The 21,526-nt window shown below is 39.8% G+C and overlaps 1 protein-coding gene across 5 annotated transcripts in view; it reads left to right on the plus strand.

The window, feature by feature from the left end:
* The first annotated feature begins 5,765 nt into the window (after positions 1-5,765).
* The window catches only part of LYST (lysosomal trafficking regulator), a 175,653-nt gene continuing 159,892 nt past the window's right edge, over positions 5,766-21,526 (plus strand). For 4 of the 5 annotated variants that reach the window (XM_061161427.1, XM_061161431.1, XM_061161430.1 and 1 more), the window contains exon 1: positions 5,766-5,855. The gene's annotated coding sequence lies outside the window, so the exon portion shown is untranslated. The remainder of the gene's footprint in view (positions 5,856-21,526) is intronic. The other variant, XM_061161428.1, reaches the window with a different exon arrangement.

Consider the following 21,526-nt stretch of genomic DNA (forward strand, 5'->3'; position numbering starts at 1 on the left):
GATTTCCTTTAGGATTGACTGGTTCGATCTCCTTGCAGTCCAAAAGCCTCTCAAAAGTCTTCAACACCACAGTTCAAAAGCACCAATTCTTCGGTGCTCAGCTATCTTTATGGTCCAATTCTCACATCCATACATGACTACTGGAAAAACCATAGCTCTGACTAGATGGATCTCTGTCAGCAAAGTAATGTCTCTGCTTTTTAATATGGTGTCTAGGTTTGTCATAGCTTTTCTTTCGAGGAGCAAGTGTCTTTTAATTTCATGGCTGCAGTCACCGTCTACAGTGATTTTGAAGCCCAAGAAAATAAAGTCTCTCACTGTTTCCATTGTTTCCCCATCTATTTGCCATGAAGTGATGGGGCCAGATGCCATGATCTTAGTTTTTTGAATGTTGAGTTTTAAACCAGCTTTTTCACTCTCCTCGTTTACTTTCATCAAGAAGCTCTTTAGTTCCTCTGTACTTTCTCCCATAAGGGTGGTGTCATCTCTATATCTGAGGTTATTGATATTTCTCCCAGCAATCTTGATTCCAGCTTGTGCTTCATCCAGCCCGATATTTCACATGATGTACACTGCATATAAGTTAAATAAACAGAGTGACAATATACAGGCTTGACATACTCCTTTCCCAGTTTTGAACCAGTCCATTATTCCATGCCTGGTTCCAGCTGTTGCTTCTTGACCTGCATACAGTTGGAGCAGAGGGATATATTAGTCATCTTTACCCACCTGCCTTCCTAGCATTACCATCAACCTCCCTGAAATGTTTACTTTACTCTTCCTATTTTGAAAAGGATCTTCAAGCCCTTGTTATCTCTCTCACCAGTGTTTTTTTTAATTGAAGTATAATTGATTTACAGTGTTGTGTTAATTTCTGTTGTATAGCAAAGTGATTCAGTTATACATTCTTTTTCATTCTTTTTTTATGCATTCTTTTTCATATTCTTTTCCACTATGATATATCACAGAATATTGTATATATTCCCCTGTGCTATGTGGTAGGAGCTTGTTGTTCATCCATTCTATTTATAATAGTTTGCATCTACTAATGCCAAACTCCCAATTCATCTCTACCTCGCACCCTCTTGGCAACCACAAGTCTGTTCTCTATGTCTGCCCTCTCACCAGTTTTTACATATGTTCTTTCTCCTCCTAGAGGAGTACTTCTTAAACTTTAGTGTGCATAGAAGTGATCTGAGGATCTTGTTGAAAAGCCAGGTATGACTGAGTGAGTCTAGGGCATGGCCCTAGGTTCTGGACTTCTCACATGCTGATGCTGCTGGTCCACGGAGGAGCATGGGCTTAGAACATCCTGCAGGCCTGTTTTGGTTTCTGGATTTTAGAGACTGCTACGAAAAAGCAAAAGTAATAACCATACTAATGACAAAACAATAAACTCTTTCAGGGACCAATCAGCTTCCCAGCTTTTGATTGCCAATTAAGGTCAAGAAAGGCCATTAAACATATGTAAGGCTCTAACTGCCATATCATAAAGAAAGGTTATTTGAATTCCAAAAAAGTAGGAAGGGCATAGTTTCAGAATAGAGGGCAATCTTTTGAATCGAATAGACTTGACTTTGTGGAAAAACTCACTATATAGGTCTCACTTTAAAAATTTTATCCTAGACTAGGGCTTCTCAGGTGGCACCAGTGGTAAAGAACCCACCTACTAATGCAGGAGATTTAAGAGACTCAGATTCGATCCCTGGGTTGGGAAGACCCCCTGGAGAAGGAAATGGCAACCCACTCCAATATTCTTGCCTGCAGAAACCCATGGGCAGTTGGCAGGCTACAGTCCATATAGGGTTGCTCAGAGTCAGAAATGATTGAAGCAACTTAGCATGCATACAGGAGCACTAAAATCAGTTAGAGAAAATTGGCCTGCCTGAAGTCAACTGAGGCTTTTAAGTCTCAAGTCTACAGTCAGCTTTTCTGGCAAATCTTTTCTGATCCCAGGGATGGGGTTGGATGTCCCTCCACAGTGCCCCCCCAGGGATCCCTGGGGATCCTTAGGATAAAATTTTAATAGCATTTCATCCTTTTTATGGCTGAGTGATATTCCATTGTGTGTGTGTATGTGTACACACACATCTATATATACACATATCTTCCTTATCCATTCATCTGTCAATAGACATTTAGATTGTTTCCATATCTTGTCTATTGCAAATAGTGCTGCTATGAATATTGGCATGCATGTATCTTTTCAAATTATAGTTTTCACCAGATGTATGTCCAGGAGTGGGATTGTGGGATAATACGGTAACTCTATTTTTTTTTAAGGAACTTTCATATTGTTCTCCATAATAGAATGTCTTTCATCTATCTCTGCATCTCAAAGCCTCAGACATCACCAGTACACAGAAAAGACTCAGTAATTGAATGATGGCCTGAAATAATGCCTCAGTGTTAACTACAGTCCTGCTAGTGAATTCCGTTTGTGGTGATAGGTAGAATTAGGGATATTTTTTGATGGTCCAAACTAATGGTATGTATGAGATTACAGGACCAATATGCATTAAGAATCTTCTTCGGTAGCACAGGGCTCTTTTGAGTAGGCAGTGAAACACATATAAATCTTTACCTGCGCTCCTCACGTTGAACCTGACTGGTCCTTTCCAATGCTTTGAACGGGTCAGATAATATTCTGTTCTGCGAATTTGCTGATACCTTGACCTCTTCCTTTGTTTTTCTGGTCTTCTGAATGAGCTACCATGAGCATTAGAGGGTTCTTGTGAATTTTTAATCTGCACTGATTGCCTGGGCTCTTGACTTTTGAATAGAAATGGATAGCAAACATGGATTTCTTATGATAACATTTCATAAGTTCTGGGGTTGCCATAACCAAATACTGCAACCTAGGTGGCTTAAACAACAAAAATTTATTTTCTCATCATTCTTGTGGCTAGAAGTTCCTTATCAAGGTTCGAGCAGAGTTCGTTTTCGTGAGACCTCTCTTCCTGGTTTGCAGATGGCCATAGTTCCACTATGTTCTCATATGGCTTTTCCTCTATGCCCGTGTGGAATATTCTGGTGACTCTTCCCCTTCTCATAAGGACACTAGTTCTATTGGATCAGGGCTCCACCCTTATGACCTAATTTAACCTTAATTACCTCCTTTAAGGTTCTGTCTCCAAGCTGAGTCACATATGGGTTAAGGCTCGAACATGTGAATTTGGTACAGGGAGTGGGAATCAATGGTATTTGTGATATGAGGGAAGAGTTAAATATGGGCAGAGCCCCCTCTTGTTGAGGTTTAAGGGCAGTGTTGAGGTAAATTTCATTAAGATAATGAAATTTGAGCAAAGAAAGGAAGGAAGGAAGGGAGTTATCTATGTGGCTCTCTGGAGAAAAAGCATTTCAAGCAGAGGGAACAGCCAGTGCCAAGGCGTTAGGACAGGAATGCCTCTAGAGTGGTTGGTAAACAGTAAAGAGGCCAGTGTGCCTGCAGGATGGCAGAGCAGGAAAAGATGAATTTAAGGGGAGGCAGATGGTGCAGAGTTCTGCAAGCCATTGTAAGGACTTTGGTTTTACCTGAGTGAAATGGGGAGCCACTACAGGCTTTTGTGAAGAAATGTGACATGGTCTGATTTACACATGCATGTAGCCACAAAATGATTATTTTAACATATTTTGGTGACTTGGATGTGAAATTATGCACATATACATTAACTGTATCTTTTAAAACCTTGATTTTAGAATCTCCCTTTAGAAACTAGAGTCAAACTATCTGGAGAACTGCCCACTTATGAAGTTTTCCAGCATGTGATAAATGCATAAGTTGGGCTTCCTTCTAGATATCTATCACTTGTCTTCATTCTTCCTTCTATTGCGTGTACTTGATTACACATTATTTTGTGTGTTCATCTGAAATATTTTAAGTAAGTTTTATCTAATATGTATATTTAACATCTATGTTCTACGAGACTCTTATACAGAGTTAATACTATGGTAGCTTGATTAAAATACTTTATAACTCAGATATAAAGAGAAAAGAATAGTCACAAAAGACATTACTTTGTGCCTTTTACAAGAAAATAATACTTGGAGGGCCAATTGTGTACCATTGTCATATAAAGTCTGTTTTGTTCTCTTTGTCTTTAACAAAATGATGACCATCTATTATTTCCCATTCGAGAAACAGAAACTAGCTTGTTACTTAACACTTCTATGATCTCTTTTCTCCATTGAAGAAAAAAAAAGGGTGTTTTTGAGATTAGTGTGTGAAAGTTGGTGTATAAATAAAAGTAGGTTCGGTTACAGGTAAAACTGTGAAATAGGTCATTTGGCTTCCTCTTCCTCTGAGTTCAGGGAAATTCACCAAAATATCTTAGGCACTTAGCACACAGTACCAACACAAGTAGGTGTCAATATATATTTAAGTAAATAGCATCTCTTTCATTAACTTGCTGGAGACTTCATGTATTGCCCATCCCTGGAGTAGTCCAGTTTTAAAAGACTGTGGGAGGAAGTGGATGAACTGTCAATGGTTGAACTACAGAAGTCAGTGGGAAGATTTTAAAGTAAGGGATTTCCCCAAGAGCGCCTTCAAACCACATCACTGGGCACCTATTTACTTGGCTAGTCACTGGATCAGATGGAAGTTGCATTTGGTATACAGCCTTGGGATATAATATCCTGAATTATTTCTAGATTCCCATGTAAAAATTACTGCAGTTGTTGATTCTAAACCAGCTCATTTCAATTAGTAAACCATTGCTTATACAGTTGACCTTTGAACAACAGGTTTGAAAGGGCACCAGTCCACTTACATGCAAAAGTTGTTCACTAAATCTGTAATACAGTACTACACCATCTGAAGTTGGTTGAATCCATAGATGGAGTAATGATTATAAAGCTATATGCAGGATTTTGAACTAGTAGCAGGCCAGTGCCCCTAACAGCTTCCCTCTTGTTCAAGCCTCCAAGCTCAGGTTCTTTTCCAGCATCTTAGACATTCCACCGCAAGGCCAGCCACAATGACTAGGTGGTGATGCCAAACTACGGCATCAGTAGCCTGTCAGCCATATGCTGGACTGACAGTCAGTGATGAAGCTAAAATATCCTTGTATTTAACCTATGGTTCCCACCCTCCGGAAGCACTGTTATTGTAAGACACACAAACTCTGACAGTGCACACTGCCTTATACTGTGTATGAAGAGGATTAAAACATACACCTTTGCACTTAATTCTAAGGTAGCTTGGTAAACCTCTTTACGTTTTTGTGATAAGTCTTTGCAAAATGTTTCTTTTTTCCAGGCCCCGGAGGAAGGTAACCTCGTGGGTAACCCTTTCTCCCTCTCCCAACCCCTTCCCATATTTCTTCTGCTGCCATCCTCCGGACCCAGAGAACGGGCACAGTATGATAATCTATGTTGAACGGAGGGAGAGGACGCCACGCTTGTACTTGGTGCTTTTCAAACGGAGCAGGCTCTCCCTAGGGTGTGACGCAACCCGCCTCGCAAAGCCCTGGAACAGCGAGGACGCGAGACCAGCCACCCCGCCGCGAGGAGAAAGCCCCGGCCCCGGCCCCGGCCCCACCCCGAGGGCTCGACCCGCCTTCCTCTCTTCCTCATTGGCTCCGGCCTCCACGCGTTACGCCTGCGACGCTGGCGCGGCCTTACCGGCGAGGGGCGGGACTCGGGACGCGTGAGGCGGGCAAGTGCGCAAGCGCAGGAGCGGGTCTGGGGCCGGACCGGGGGGAGGGAGGGGGTGGTGTACCCGGTTTCCTGGGTTACCTGAGGGGGCGGGGGGTGGGGAATTTGCGGCGGCGGCGGCGTCGGCGGCGTCGGCGGCGACGACTTGGGATTCTCCCGGTGAGGAGGAACGCGCGTCAGCGGCGGCCAGAGAGCAGGTAAAGGCGGCCGCCGGGCCCGGGGATGCCGGCCGCTGTTAGGGGTCCCGGACCCTATCGGGGGCCTGGAGGGAAGGCGGTTGGGGGTGGCAGTCAGCCCCGGCTGGGGGTCGCGGTGGCAGGGCTGAGGGCGCGGGGGACTCGGCCTCGACGCGCCGGCTCGAGGTTTCTTTCCGGCTCTGGGGCTCCGGGACGTCTCCCCGCCGCGCCCGGGCAGCCTTTGACAGCACCTGAGCCGCGGGCGCGAGGTCTGCCCGGCTTCTCTGGACCTTTGCGGCGACCAGCGGCCACTAACTTTATTTCCCGGCGCTGGGAGGGCGGAGGTCAGGCAGGCTGGCGGGGACTTGCTGCGGTCTTGATTTCATTTGTTATCCCGTGCCGCGGCACAACTTGCACCCGGGCCGGGCCCACACCCGCAGGTTGACGGCTGGAGTTGACAGTTTCGGCGCCGCCACCCTGCGGGTCGCGCTGTAAGATCTTGCCCCGCGGGTGTTCGCCCACCTGTCATCTTCTCCGTGCGCCTCAGCCCGCTGCTTTTTTTCCTGCCTGTAAAGCCCTTTGCCCGAGCGAGAGACTCTCTAGAGGATCCTCTGAGACATCTGCCGTCTGTCCCGGGCATCATTGGCGCCTTGTCTGAGGTGCGGGTTAGCCTCTGGTGGGATTATAACTGGATAATGTTTTGTGTGGAAAATAACCCAGGGAGACCCCAGCACCACAGTGTGGAGGCCAGTTTGCCTGGTGGCGGAGGGGTAAGCTCAGAGGCTTTAAAAAACGCTTGCTAGCTCTGGGTCTTACTGGCTCAAACAAAACAAAACAACCATACACTCCCAGTGACTGCATTTGGTAGTTGATGAGGTTGTTTTAAGCAGATAGAATATTTTAAGAGAGTTGAATCTCGTGTTGAATACTTTGGTGTTGAATTGAGACCAGAATATTTCCTTGAATACTGAATTCAGCTTGCACTTTCCTTGGGGTTTGTTTAGCAGATTGATGGCACAAGCTGAATTGGGCTTTTCTTCCTGATGATCCTTGACTATTCTGCTCTGTTCCTTTGAACTTCCACACCCAGGAACCTTATGCTAATAAAGATGTTGACTTTGTGCTTTCATCTTATAAATGTAGTTAATTAATACAGGGGATCTGTTTTAAAGAGCTTTGCAAGTAGCCAGCAACATTTTTTTTTTTTTTTTTTCTGACAGCTCTTTGGTGTCATCCACGTTGTTACTACAAAGGTTGGAAAATTTGGAGAAGTGGGGGAGCATAGGGAGAAAATGAGTTACTATATAATTTAATTTACATTAAACCGAATTTGTAAGCTATAAGATTGTATGTGAATATAGTAAATATATTTGAGTACCTACTGTATGCCAGTTTTCTTAAAACAGATAAATATCCTCTCCAGCAGGGAGTTAGCATTAGTAGGGGATCACAGGTAATAAAATATGTTCTTTGTCAGATGGTGTTAAGTACTATAGAGAAAAAGCATGGAAGAGGGAGAGACTTGCAGTTTTATTTTGTTTTATCAAAGTATAGTTGATTTACAATGTTGGGCTAATTTCTGCTGTACAGCAAAGTGATTCAGTTATACACACACACACACACACACACACACACATTCTTTTTTTTTTTATTTATTTTTTTATTTTTTTACATTCTTTTTTTAAAATACCTTTTCCATTTTGTTTTATCACAGGATACTGAATATAGTTCTCTGTGCTGTACATTAGTACCTCGTTGTTTATCTGTTCCATATACTAGCTTACATCTGCTAACCCCAACCTCCCACCCTGTCTCCTCCCCTTTGACAACCATAGATCTGTTCTCTAAGAGACATACAGCTTTAACTAGAGGTAGCCATAGAAGACTTCCTAGAGAAGATGACATTTGAGCCCAAGACTGCAGGGAAGTGAAAGGGCAATCCCGGCACCTCTCTGAGGGAAGAGTGTTCAAGCAAAAGGAAAGGCACTTGCAGACTGCTTAGAGGCAGGAGTGTACTGGGCACATTTGAGGACAGCAGAGGCTGATTTGGCTGTGGTGGAATGAGCAAAGTAAAAGCAGTGGAAATGCAGGAGAGAGGTAAGCGGGAATGGGGAGTCAGATTGTGCAAGGGCTTGTAGGCCTTTGAAGGACTTGGGCTTCCGCTCTGAGGGAAAAGGGGGCTCTTCCTTTTGAATAGAGAAGGCGTATAATCAGACTTACCTTTTAAAAGAGTCACTGTGGTGGCTGGATGGAGAATAGATTTTATCTGGGGTGGAGTGAGGTGTTGGACAGAAGTGGTGATGTCAATTTCAGGACCCTTCCCATAATCCAGGCCAGAGAGGTTGTACCTTGAACCATAGTGGAATTGGTGGAGTGGTTGATTTCTCAATAAATTGAGGGTAAGGTCAACAGGAAACTTAAAGGACACCAGAATTTCTGTCCTGAGCAAGTAGGTAGATGGAGTAGACATATATTGAGGTGAGGTTCATGAGAGGAGCAACTTGTTGGAGAGAAGGTTAGGAGTTGGTTAGAAAAGAATTAGACTCCAAGTGGAGATTAGTAGTAGTAGACCCACTGACTTTGTATTGAAGACCCTTCTATGTTATCTTGACTATAACAGGGACTTAATATTTTCAACCATGAATGGCCAACTTTTTTTCATACTCATTTTCTTTCTAGACTTTTGGACCAACCTAATCATCTTTTTCATCAAATATAGCTTTGATTTTACTTGCATACACTTAGAGCATCTGTTTCAGTTATAGAGAAAGCCATATAATCCAGAATTTCAGAATACATTTTTCATTTGTTGTTGTATCTAACTTGAACACCTTCATCTGATTAACCTTTTTCTGAATTGTGTTTGGATACCTGGCTTAAGTTCAAGAATTTTTTCAAGCTTCAGGAATCTTGTTATCAAATGTGGCTTCACTTGGCCATTTGTGAATTATAATGGAAATGACCTGTATTTTTAATACTTTACTAGTAGTCAGTAATATACAGAGATTATCCTAATTCTTCTGTTTCATTAAAGATGGCTTGACATAAATGGGCCATCACACATTCGGTGGAGATCTTCTTCATCAAATTATGCAGTATTTGGAGCAATAGAATTTGATCTGTACAACTTGTATGAAAAATATATTAGGGTCTTAAAATTTAAGGTCTACCCCTTAACATATTCAGAACTCCAGTAATACACTAATATTTTAAAAAGGATTTTTAACCAAAACATATCATGAAAGTATATAAAAATATGTTAGATAAGTATGTTACATAAGTATATAAAAATCAGTTTAGTTCAGTTGCTCATTTGTATCCAACTCTTTAGACCCCATGGACTGTAGCATGCCAGGCCTCCCTGTCCATCACCAACTCCTGGAGTTTACCCAAACTCATCTCCATTGAATTGGTAATGCCGTCCAACCATCTCATCCTCTGTGGTCCCCTTCTCCTCCCACCTTCAATCTTTTCCAGCATCAGGGTCTTTTCCAATGAGTCAGTTCTTTGCATCAAAGTGGCCAAAGTGTTGGAGTTTAAGCTTCAACATCAGTTCCTTCCGATGAACACTCAGGACTGATCTCCTTTAGGATGGACTGGTTAGATCTCCTTGCAAGGAGATCTCTCAAGGGACTCTCAAGAGTCTTCTCCAACACCACAGTTCAAAAGCATCAATTCTTCGGTGCTCAGCTTTCTTTATAGTCCAACTCTCACATCCATACATAAATAGCTATAAACTGATCTTAGAGTTGATAAGGATTCTGTATTCTCTTTGATACTACTTTCTTTTGCTATTGCTTCTCACCAGTGTTTATCCTGTGCCTCTTAATTCTCCTGTCTTTGTTTTACAGTAATTGAGACATTGGGAAATTTTGAATAGTCTCCAAGTCTTAACTTCTGGGAATACCAAAAAAAAAAAAAAAAAAAACCCACAAAGAAAAATCTTATCTAATAATATGAAAGAGTAATGTTTAAAAGGTGTAATCATCTTAATTAGCCAAGAAAGGAATCAAACAGATTTCCAAAAGGCTAGTCATTACTCCATTCAAATGTGATTCTTTGAAGTCGAAACTCAAGAGAGACCAGGAAATTAGAGAACTTCTAGCCACTTTAGATGAGTGGAAGAAATAGATGAATGATAAGATAGAGTAAGTACTACACATATTCTCTACAACTACTGCCACTCATCTATAAAAAGTAGAGAGAATAGAAGATTTTTGCCAGAAACGTGAAGAATTGCACATTTTAAATCAAAAAATGTGTGAGGAGGTGAAGCCTGGAAATTATACATTAAACATCTTGGCACTGACTGATTTCTATAAAAATTGTAGACCAGATTGCCAAACACATGGTTTGTGATTTGTGATTAGAAAATAAAGTACTGATTACTAAGATGCAGAATTGGTTTTTAAAGAATACATCATATTATGCTAACCTCATGCTCATTTTGCCAAAGATATAATAATATTAAATAATCTTTGTGAGTACCTCACATCTTACAGAGTGCATTCCCATTTAGCATCTTATTTAACCTTCACATCATCCCTGTTAAGTACTATCAGGTAAGGAGGGCCTCAACAGTAGGAATCCTGGGAAGACACAAAAAGGACACATATGGGAGATTTGGGGCTTCCCTGGTGGCTCAGATGGTAAAGAAACTGCCTGCAGTGCAGGAGACCCAGGTTTGATCCCTGGCTTGGTAAGATTTCCTGGAGAAGGGAATGGCAACCCGCTCCAGTATCCTTGCCTGAAGAATTCCATGGACAGAGGAGCCTGGTGGGTGTACAGTCTGTGGAGTTACAAAGAGTCGGACATGACTGAGTGAGTAACACTTTCACTTTTATGGGAGTTTTCAACAAGGACTTGTTTAGATACGAGGTAGGGGAAGAAGAGGGAGGAATCAAAGAGGGCTTTAAGGATTCTAGATTAGGTGAATGGTGATGCTGCTGCTGCTGCTGCTGAGTCGCTTCAGTCGTGTCCAACTCTGTGCGACCCCATAGACGGCGGCCCACCAGGCTCCGCCGTCCCTGGGATTCTCCAGGCAAGAACACTGGAGTGGGTTGCCATTTTCCTTCTCCAATGCATGAAAGTGAAAAGTGAAAGTGAAGTCTCTCAGTCGTGTCCGACTCTTCGCGACCCCATGGACTGCAGCCTACCAGGCTCCTCCATCCATGGGATTTTCCAGGCAAGAGTACTGGAATGGGTTGCCAATGGTGATGCTAGTAATCGATATTCTAAAAAGACAGAGAGGAGTAGATAGGGAGATGTGAAATTCATCAGTTCATGTCAGTTTGGTGAAGTAGCTGTTTTGTTTCTTGAAACTGAATCTGGAATGAGTCACATATAATTTAAAAATTTAACATATGTAGGTCTGGAGCTCAGGAGAGAAGTCTGAACCAAGAAAAATAGGTTTTCATTCATTCAGTAAATATATTCTTTCAAATACTTTTGGTAGAGCAGGGAGGACAGTGGGTGGAGGTTTGAGCTGGGAGATGTGATTAGGAAAGGTTTGTTTTTCTTTAAACATGGAAAAAAAGGGTACATTAGTGGACTGAAGGAAAGGGGCTATTGAAGAGGAGACAAAATTGAAGTCACAAGAGAAGATAATAGACATAATCTCAGAGGCAGTGGAAGGATTGGGAACAAGAGCACAGGTGCACAGGTGAAAGGGTTATCCTGAAGAAAAGTAGTGATGCATATTCCTTTTGAAAAAAGAAAAGCATATAAGGAGTAGATACAGAGACAAATGAGTAGCCAGGATGGTTTTATTTGTTTCTGTGGAGCAAGGTTATCTGCTGAGATTGAGAAGGAAGAGCATGGATTGGGGTATTTTTGTGGGGAAAGGAAAAGTTACCATTGTGATTGGAAAATGGCCTTGACCAAGGACAAGTGACCTAATCTCTGATAGTGTTTAACACCCCTGCAATCACAAATATAGAAAGAGGCTGTCCATGCTGAAGCAGTTTTCTCCAGCAGGTCCTGTAACAGAGCAGAAGGCAAATAGGCTGAACCTGGATGGGGATTGGAAGGGAAGGTATGATGGAGAACTTGGGTAGAGGGTGGTGTGAAGTCAGGGGATTACTGGTGGGGATGAGGTTGTTAACTGAAGTGCTGAACTTTTAAGTATCCTGCTTGATTACAGAAGAAAGTGAAGCCAAGACAGGGCTGATAAATGTGGAGGATGAAGAATCCCAGTGAGTCAACTGTAGGATTAGTGGAAGTAAAGGAGTACTAGAGATGGAAAAATGTGATGTGAGAGTCCTAAATTTAAGATTCTGGTACCGGAACAGTTGCAGGTGAAAGAAGAGCCAAAGTATGACCAATGACGGTGGGTAGCCAAGATTAATAGCACTAATTACAATAGTAATACTAATAAAAGCAACTGTTTATTGTGTACTTTATGCTAGTCACTATATGAGTGCTTCTTACAGATTAATTATGAGCTCATAATAAATCTATGAGCATTATTATTAGTTAATAATAAATCATACTTATTTTTCACAACCATCCTGTGAAGCGCATATTAGGAGCTCCATTTTACAAATGAAGAAACTGGGGCTGAGTGAGATTAAGTAATTTTCCCCAAGGCACACAGCTTGGAAGTACCCGAGTCTTTCTAGCCCCAGAACCCTAATGCCCAACTCCTAAATCATTCTGACCTTCTGCCAAGTAGGGGTCATTGAAGAAAAGGAAGTCAAAGTACTCTAAATCCTAGAGTGCCAATGTGTTGGCATTAATTTTTCTCATGGGTAGTGAAGCCCTGGAATAACAGATCTTGTGTGGAGAGAAAGACAGGAATTGTATGACAAAGTTCTCAATGAATGAGTGACTCAAAGGTCAGTCAGTGACAACTGTAACAGTAGTTATAGCCTTAAAAGGGGAAGAAGTGGGATAATAATGTCCAAACCACCTTTGGAAACCAGAATAGTACTGACTTGTCTTCGTGGCTGGGATCTGGGTGTGCATCGTGATTTGTTAAGAGAAGGAGATGAAGTGATCCTCATGTGTGGAGGTAGAGGATATAGGGAAGTTTCTTAGCAACAGAATTAGGGATTCTAATGGTAGGGAGTAAAGAATTCAGAGTTGAGCCAGGAGGACTCATCTAGTTGTGCATTAAGAATCAGAAAGAAAAAAAAAAAAAACAGAAAGGATGGTGGCAGGTAAGCTGATTATATAATGTATTGACTAAACAGATGTTATTTTGAAAATGAAAAGACGTTAATAATTACTGTGGGCCAACAAACATAAAGTAGGACTGTCCTGGACAAATTGAGGTATTTAGTCATGTGGATGTTGGGAAATGAATTGAGCCTTGAATTAGAGGCACGTGAATGGAGCTTACTAACCTATGATTATTCTCTAACCTGAAATGTTAGGGCACAATACTGCCCTGAAATGTTCTGGGTATGTCTTGTTCTGTAAGAGTCTGAAAATTTGAAGGAAGTTATGAATTCATCTCTAGAGGAAAATTTGGAAGCCATTATTATATAGATGGTACCTGAAACCTTGGATGGATGAGATTGTCAAAGAACACAAAGGGAAGTGAAACAGAGGGGAGAATGCAGAGGCTCACCAATGTGAAGCAGCTGGCGAAGAAGCATCCAGACAAGGAGACAAGGAGAGGTCAGAGGGGCAGGAGGAAAACCAAAAAAGATTTGGCATCTTCCATGTCACGAGATGGAGCAGGACATGACAACCCACTCCAGTATTCTCACCTGGAGAATCCCATAGACATACTGTAGGCTGTAGAGGCTACAGACTAAAGCCTAGCCAACTACAGTCCATGGGGTTGGAAAGAATCAGACATGACTAAAGCAACTTAGCATGAACACACACATGTCAAGAGACAAGAGAGGTTTAAGAATGAGTGATTAATAATCTTATATGCCTCATTGAAAAGACCCTGATGCTGGGAAAGATTGAAGGCGGGAGGAAAAGGGGATGACAGGATGAGATGGGTGGGTGGCATCACCGACTTGATGGACACGAGTTTGAGTAAACTCTGGGAGTTAGTGATGGACTGGGAGGCATGATGTGCTGCAGTCCATGGGGTCGCAAAGAGTCGGACACGACCGAGTGACTGAACTGACTGACTGATGCCTCACGTTCCTCGGAGAGGTCAAAAGAGATAAGGATACCCGTTGGCTTGAGTCTGGCAGTTAGAAGTTTATTGTTGGTCTTGACTTGAATAGTTTGAGTAGAGTGGTATGGGCAAGAGCCAAGCTGCCACACACAGTGTGTGTGTGGGGGGAGGTGAAAAGACTACTTCCAGTGCAGATTACTCTTGAGTAATCTTGAAAGAGGAAGGTGTTGACAGGCTTTCTTTCTTTCTTTCTTTTTAAATATAGGCAGAGAACAAGCCAATGGAGATGAAGGGTTAAAAACTGAGAAGAAAATGGAAGTGCTAGCAGTGCCTCCTAATAATGTCTAGTCAGTAATTTTGTAGTAATCAGAGGAGTGAAAGTGAGAGGAAGAAATATTTTAGATCAAGGAAGACAAATTTCATAATAACCATAATTTGTCAGAAGCTGGAATGGGTGGAGAGTATTTATAGAAAGGGAATTCCTAATGTGGATGAAATATTGGAAAGTGACATCTAGGTTGTGGACTAACTCTAGGTTTATGTTTTTTCCCCTTCTACTTTTAATCCTATTTTTTTTTTTTTTTGAATGATATAACCATGTTCCACCTCCAAGGTTGTTGTTAGAATGGATTTGTTCTTTTCTAGGGATTTGTTCTTATAATTCTTACTTCTTAACTTTTTAAAAAGTTAACTGTATTTATACATTGGAAATATTTTCTGGTTAAGTATATTTGTTTTCTATTGTGATTACATTTGATTCTTGGCTGAATTCACTGGTTTTGGTAATTTCTATTTAATAAAGTGAATTCACATCTATATACGTGTTTTCTGTTATGAATGTGTAAAGAGCAATAATAGTATATTAATTTTCTTCCCTCTTTAAATTTGTTCTGATCAAAATGTAACTTGCTGCAGTGGAATTCTTATTAGTTTTGTAGTTCACTTGTCTTGGTTCCTTAGGTTGAAGAGTAATAGTCGTAATTGCATAGATATTTTTTCAACAGCATAATTATATAAAGTTTAGATGAGTATAAAATTAAAACAATCATGAGAATGGTTTCCTCATTTATTATAACTATGTGCTTTATTTGAAAGGCAAGTGGAACATTTATCAGTTCGTAAAATGCATTCATTGTTACGTCTTCTGAATATTCATTCATTGAAGTGCAAAATCAGTGTATCCTGGCCAATGGTAAAAGGAAATTTTGCTGGTGTGACTTGTAGGGCAGCTGTTTATATTTGTCAGCTCACTCTTACACTGCTTTTTGATATTTACTTATCTGAACCTTTAATACACTATGACTTTATTTTTATTTTAGTCTATTAAAGATCAAAATCCTTTGCCATTTTCTGGATTTCCTCTTAATGATGCTTCCAAAGACAGTAATGCTAATAACTGTTCTTGCTTTTCTGTTAGCTTTATTTAAAAATTTTGGAGACTATTTCTAAAGTCATACAGTCCATATTACTGAAATGTATTTATTTTCTCTACATCTTATTTAAAAAAAAAAAAGAATCTCTGGTTTTGACAAAACCTAATGATGCACGATTTAAGGAAATATTTAGAATGTGTAATTTTAATCTTAAATTAATCTTGATGCTTACTGTTACTATATGACTATTACTATATTACTATTTTCTGACTATTGTACTGTTATGAAAGTCCATAGCCTAAAAATACTTAGAGATCATCTACTTTTGTCTTTGTTTGAATATGTATAAAAAGAATGGGAATCAGAAAAGCACTTTGCCTGAGATCCTAAAGAATTTGATGCAAAACAGAAAACTGAAAGTGTTTTGACTTTTAGTCTAGTATTCTTTCTCCTATACCACCAAATTCTTGAATATTTTAATACACTTTAAAAATGTAATCCCATAGCTGAAAGATGCCTTATACAACATGGAAAACAATGGTGTTTGGTTTCTAGTATGTAGTTCATGTGTAACTTTAACCCTTTTTCTTTGTACGTGTCTACATGCAGATCACAATGATAGAAACTAGATTGTAATGATACCAGTGTGGTTGAAAAAAAATATAAAGTGTAGGTTGAATCTGAAATGCATTCTCTCAGAAACTGTTTAGTATATATTTCTGTTTGACTTCTGTTCTCTATCACTCCCAGTCCCTGTGCCCTTCTCTCCTACTATTTGTCCATCCTCATGAATGGTTAGAGAACAGCAGATGAAGCAACCAGGTCTCAGTTTGGTCTTACTGCTGTTTTTCTTGATAGGAAATGTTCTGTAATAGTAAACACATATTTGTCTATAATTGCCTCAGCTGAATTTTTTTCTTTAGGAGGGAAGCTAATTTTCATTGTGTCTGTAAGAATTACAGAGGAATGAGGAAACTAATTCTATCTACATTTGCAAGAAGTCTTTAAAGCTTGTCAATATCTGTGTTCAGTATTTCTGAAACTTATTTTGCAGGCCCTTTACCTTATACAAGATATATGTTAAAAACTGTTCATCATTATGATGTTACTTTATAAATTATTTTTTACTGTTTTCGTTTCACATTTAGCATAAGGCTCCAGGACTTTTTTTGTGTGTGTTTCTTTAGGAGGTATGGAAAACCACCATGTCTACTGTTGATTTTAAAGAACTTTGAAACTGTAAACTCTGAATCATACTCTTTAAAATAGGAAGAATAAACATCTAAGCTTTTATTGCTGAAGTTTTTTGTTTTTAACCTAACAAATTTTGGTAAAGATTTTTAGGTGTTTCTGTAGCGCTTTCCTTAATACATTAAGTTCTTGCCGTGGAATGGAGAAAGGCTTTTGTAAATGTGCCTGTTTATTTCTCAGTGCTTTAGGTGTGGGAATATTTCATAAAGGAATTTGAGTAACAAAATGTTTACTGTCAAAGTTAGTATTAAATGAATTGGTTTCTATTTATTGAGCTCTTACTATTTGACTTATTTTTAAACAAATAAGACCTGATTTCCCTTCTTAAAGTATAATCTAGCTTTGAAAGAAACAGTGTAATCCTGTAATACAATGTAGTGAGTCCTAAGATACAGGCATTTAGAAAAGTAATTGGTAATTAATGGGAATTTCGTAGCAGCAGCAACATGATTTAAAAAAAAAACAGTGAATTAATGTTGAGAACCTTTAGGAGGAATTATGGCATAGTACATTGTGTTTTGAGATGTGTTGAGAGATTTAAAAAAAAGTTAGATAGCAGAGGGAGTTCCATAGCATGATAATAAGGAATTAGGATCGTATTCCCTAGGAATTGAGGTGCCATTTATGATTTTAAGGAACGTGGCTGACATTTTTAGCAGTTGGAGAATTTGAACTGAATGGAAATGCACCAAGAAGAGTGACCAATTAAGAGGTTGTTGGTATTGCAAGTGAGAGAGATGAGGACCAGAGAATGCTTCATCGTAAGAGGAGAGGGGAAGGACCAGATTCAAGGTGATGATCATAACAGCTAACAATTACTGGTCTTTCTACAATCTGCCAGGCACAGTGCTATCTCATTTAGTTTTAACATTCACAACAACTCGAACTGCTCTTAGGAGCTCAGTTTTATAGATAAGAAACTGAGACTTAGAGGAAATCGAGTCTAAGGTCACAGAGTTAGCAAGTAGGAGATGCAGAGGTGAATCAGCCAGCTGTCAAGAGGAAGAATTGACTAGGCCCCAGATGAAGTGCTGTTCTTTTTTTTTTTTCCCTCATGAGTGACTGGGTAGAGGCCATTAACTGAAATAGGAATGAGGAAGGAAGAGCTAGTTTGTTGGAGGGAGGAGTCAATGTTTCTTTTGAAGAAGAGAAATTTGACAGAATACAGAGAGACTGCCTGGGCCTGAATCCTGCATCTGATAATTGTAGCTCTGTGACCTTGAGCAGTTACCTAACCTCACTGTGCTTCAATTTGCAACATGTGACAGATAGGGGTATATTTGTACTTATGAGACTGTTACGGGGATTAAAGCAACCTCTCCAATAGAGTGCTTATGGAAGTGCCTAATGTGTAGTAATTAATCATGGTAGGTATTAGGTGTATCACCATCATTATCATTCTGTAAAAATCTAGAGATCTGTTATGAAGATGGATGAGCTATTCAGTATAAAACTTCTAGCACAATTATTCCTAGTAGGAATGTACAGCCAGGAGAGATGATTTACTTGGTGGGCCTTCATTGTTCCTTTTGGTGCAGCCACAGTGTCTCAAAATTTCCATTCTTTTATGGTGCTCAGGATCAAATACAGATCATCTTCTGAGCTATCTGCTTGTCCAGTTTGTTTTAGAGAAAACGAACTGCTTGTTGAAGAGCTTTAGGGTGATACATTTTGGTGTGACTTTCTTGGAATTTCCTTTAAAATTCTGCCTTGCTACACTGTGCCTGGGTTCCTTTATTTCCTGCCCACTTTTGTTGTGCAAGGAGCCAGGATGACCTCTCCTCTCTGAGCCAAAGTTTTCCTCCACATTTACTAGTTATGGATTATTATAGTCCTATATAAATCAATATGGAACACTAGGTCAGAGCCAGTCAACTTTTATCCCTCTTATGTTGCAATCCCCATTAGGGCTGAAGGTGTTGCTTCTTTTTAAAATATAAATACTTCTTTCCAGGAGGAGCAGAATTTTCTTTTTTTCAGTTCACTTCTTGATGTGAATGAGACATGAGGAAACATGGAAAATGATAACATGAACCTGTAGAAGACCTTGAGAAGTTTACGATGGCAGGATATATTGCCTGGAGAACAGATAGGCATGATTACTGCCTAAGTATAGGTACACTTAGTGCCAGACCCAATCACTAGAATGCTCTGACAGGTAATATTCTAAAAGATATAGTTTGGCTGTGAAAGTGTTACTCACTAAGTTGTGTCTGATTCTTTGTGACCCCGTGGACTGTAGCCTGCCAGGCTCTTCAGTCTATGAAATTCTCCAGGCAAGAATACTGGAGCAAGAATACTGAAGCCTTTCCCTTCTCCAGGGGATCTTCCCGACCCAGGAATTAAACCTAGGTCTCCTGCATTGCAGGCAGATTCTTTTTTGGTTTGGTTATGCGAAGTTTCTCAAAAATTTCATGCCATATTAGGAAGAACATTGGATAGAAATCTGAAGGTGTAAAGCCCTGTGACTTTTGGGAAATCTCTTAACCTCCAACTGCCTTAGGGTTCTTATCTATTAATGTAAAATTTTGAGGGAGATACTAAGATCATTTAATTCTCTGTTAAGATAGTTATTCAGACTGTAAACAATTTGCCTTTGCAGACAATGTCTTATGAGATGTTTATATCTATAAGGCTCTTCTCCAGGTTGTTTAAACTTTACAGTGTCCCTGAAAGTGACATTGTGAGAGAACCCTGGGAAGAAGGTTTGGGGAAGTGCTGGTGTTAACGTCATCAAGCTTAACTGGCCCTAGGGTTTGCCTCACATGTGCTACCCTACTTTTGGAGCCCTTTCCTTAATCATCAGAGCCACCCCAAATGACTTGGATGTGTGGGAACACCTTCTTCCCTTGCTTGACAGGGTACTGGGTGGGGGTCGTGACAAATTTGTTGTTAGCCATCCAAATTGAAACTGTCAGTTCAGTTCCCAGGGGGCCTTGGATAGTTACTCAGACTCCTTAGGGTCCAGAGTTCAAAGCCTTAATGACATTTTTTTTTCCCTCATGAATACCACATTAGTATCTAAGGAGCTAGAGACCAGTGTAAACTTTGTAACAGTGTGTGACATCCTGATTGTGAATCAGGTATTCTTTCATGCAGAATTCAGAAAGTCAAGTTCAATATTTGTCAAGAAGCGCCTGAACTCTATAAACAACAGGTATAACCTGAAACAACTGTCATAATTTCTTTCGAAGTTAACCGTTAAATGGAAGTTGAACATCATCCTCAAGTATGGTGAATTATCAGTAATTATGGGATTGTGATTTATCTTGCAAAAAAGATTTATATTGTCACTAAGGCAGTTTTTCAGAGAAGGCGATGGCACCCCACTCTAGTACTCTTGCCTGGAAAATCCCATGGATGGAGGAGCCTGGTAGATTGCAGTCCATGGGGTTGCCAAGAGTCGGACACGATTGAGTGACTTCACTTTCACTTTTCACTTTCATGCATTGGAGAAGGAAATGGCAACCCACTCCAGTGTACTTGCCCGGAGAATCCCAGGGACGGGGGAGTCTGGTGGGCTGCAGTCCATGGGGTCACTAAGAGTCGGACACAACTGAAGCGACTTAGCAGCAGCAGCAGCAGCAAGGTAGTTTTTATGGATCTCCGATTCAGCTGTTTAATTTAGAACTTTGTTGAAGTGTCACACCCTTTAATTCTCATTTTAAATTCCAAGGATTTTATAAAAGTAAGCCCATGAAATATGTTTTACTTTTTTATATTCAATGACTATCACATTTTACTTCAGTTTTCTCAAGAGAATATTTATTTTCCACTATAACATAGGTTGTAAAGATGCTTAAATGGATAAGCAACAAGGGTATACTGTACAACACAGGAAAATATAGCCATTAGTTTGTAGTAACTTTAAGTGGAATATAATCTATAAAAATATTAAATCACTAGGCTGTACGTCTGAAGCTAATGAAATATTATTGTAAATCAACTATACTTCAATGAGAATAAAAGCAAGTAAGCTACTTGTAAGAAGAAAAAAATTGGGTATGTAAATAATATCATCGTAAACTTTCTGTCTTAAGTCTGTAGTTGGGAATCATTCTGATAGCTATTATTTAATATATCTAGTGTGACCAAACATTTACAAGGTAGAGTCCAGATTAGCAGATTAGCTTCTTAGATGTTGTATAATTTAACTCAACTGATGTGTCTTATCTAGCTGATTCTTTAAAGAGAATTCTGTTATCTGAACAAGATCATTTCCTAGTATCTTTTCCCTTCCCCCATCCAAATCTCTTGTATGTTTGGCTCTGTGTTATGGTTACAAAAGTGTGTAGGGAAAGATTTTTTATCTTGTTTGCAGATGTACAGATTGTAGACTAGAGAACTTTGAGTAAAGATTCTGGGCAACATTTAGAGACATTTAGTGTTAAGGAAACTTCTTTGCCCATTGTCTGATTTTTAATTGACCTGACAGAAGAAAAGCTGGGTCTTCTAAATGTCATTATTTTAGTTCCAGTTAATTAGCTCCAAAAATATCATATAACTCCCAAGACAATTATCATGGGACCTTGAAATATTGGCTTTAGTTATTGTCACCTGTAGAATGTGGGGTTGGAGAGTATGAAGTGGAAAGTTTCTGCCATTGTGTAAATGCATGAAATGATAAAAATAGTGTTATCGGTTTTCAAGTTTTTTTGATCTTTAGTGATATGTTGCAAAGAATATGTGAAATCTTTGGGAAAGTCATAAATCAGTCTATAATAAATATATACTAAACTCTGTGAAGAGATGGGATATAGCATAGTTAAGAGTTCATGTGAACAACCCTTATTGTCATGAAAGCTGCTTCAAATTGCAACAGACTCTGATTCAGTAAGAATTCACAGAGTACTAATTATTTTGTGTATTATTTGTGTAAGTCTCACAATAATCCTTTGATTTTTAGTAGTCTTCTATTTTTTGGTACCTAATACATTTCTGAAAAATATTCTGTGATGATAATTTCTCTAATACTATTGGAGTTA

This window comes from Dama dama, chromosome 15 (assembly GCF_033118175.1).
Source record: "Dama dama isolate Ldn47 chromosome 15, ASM3311817v1, whole genome shotgun sequence".
NCBI classification, from domain to species: domain Eukaryota; kingdom Metazoa; phylum Chordata; class Mammalia; order Artiodactyla; family Cervidae; genus Dama; species Dama dama.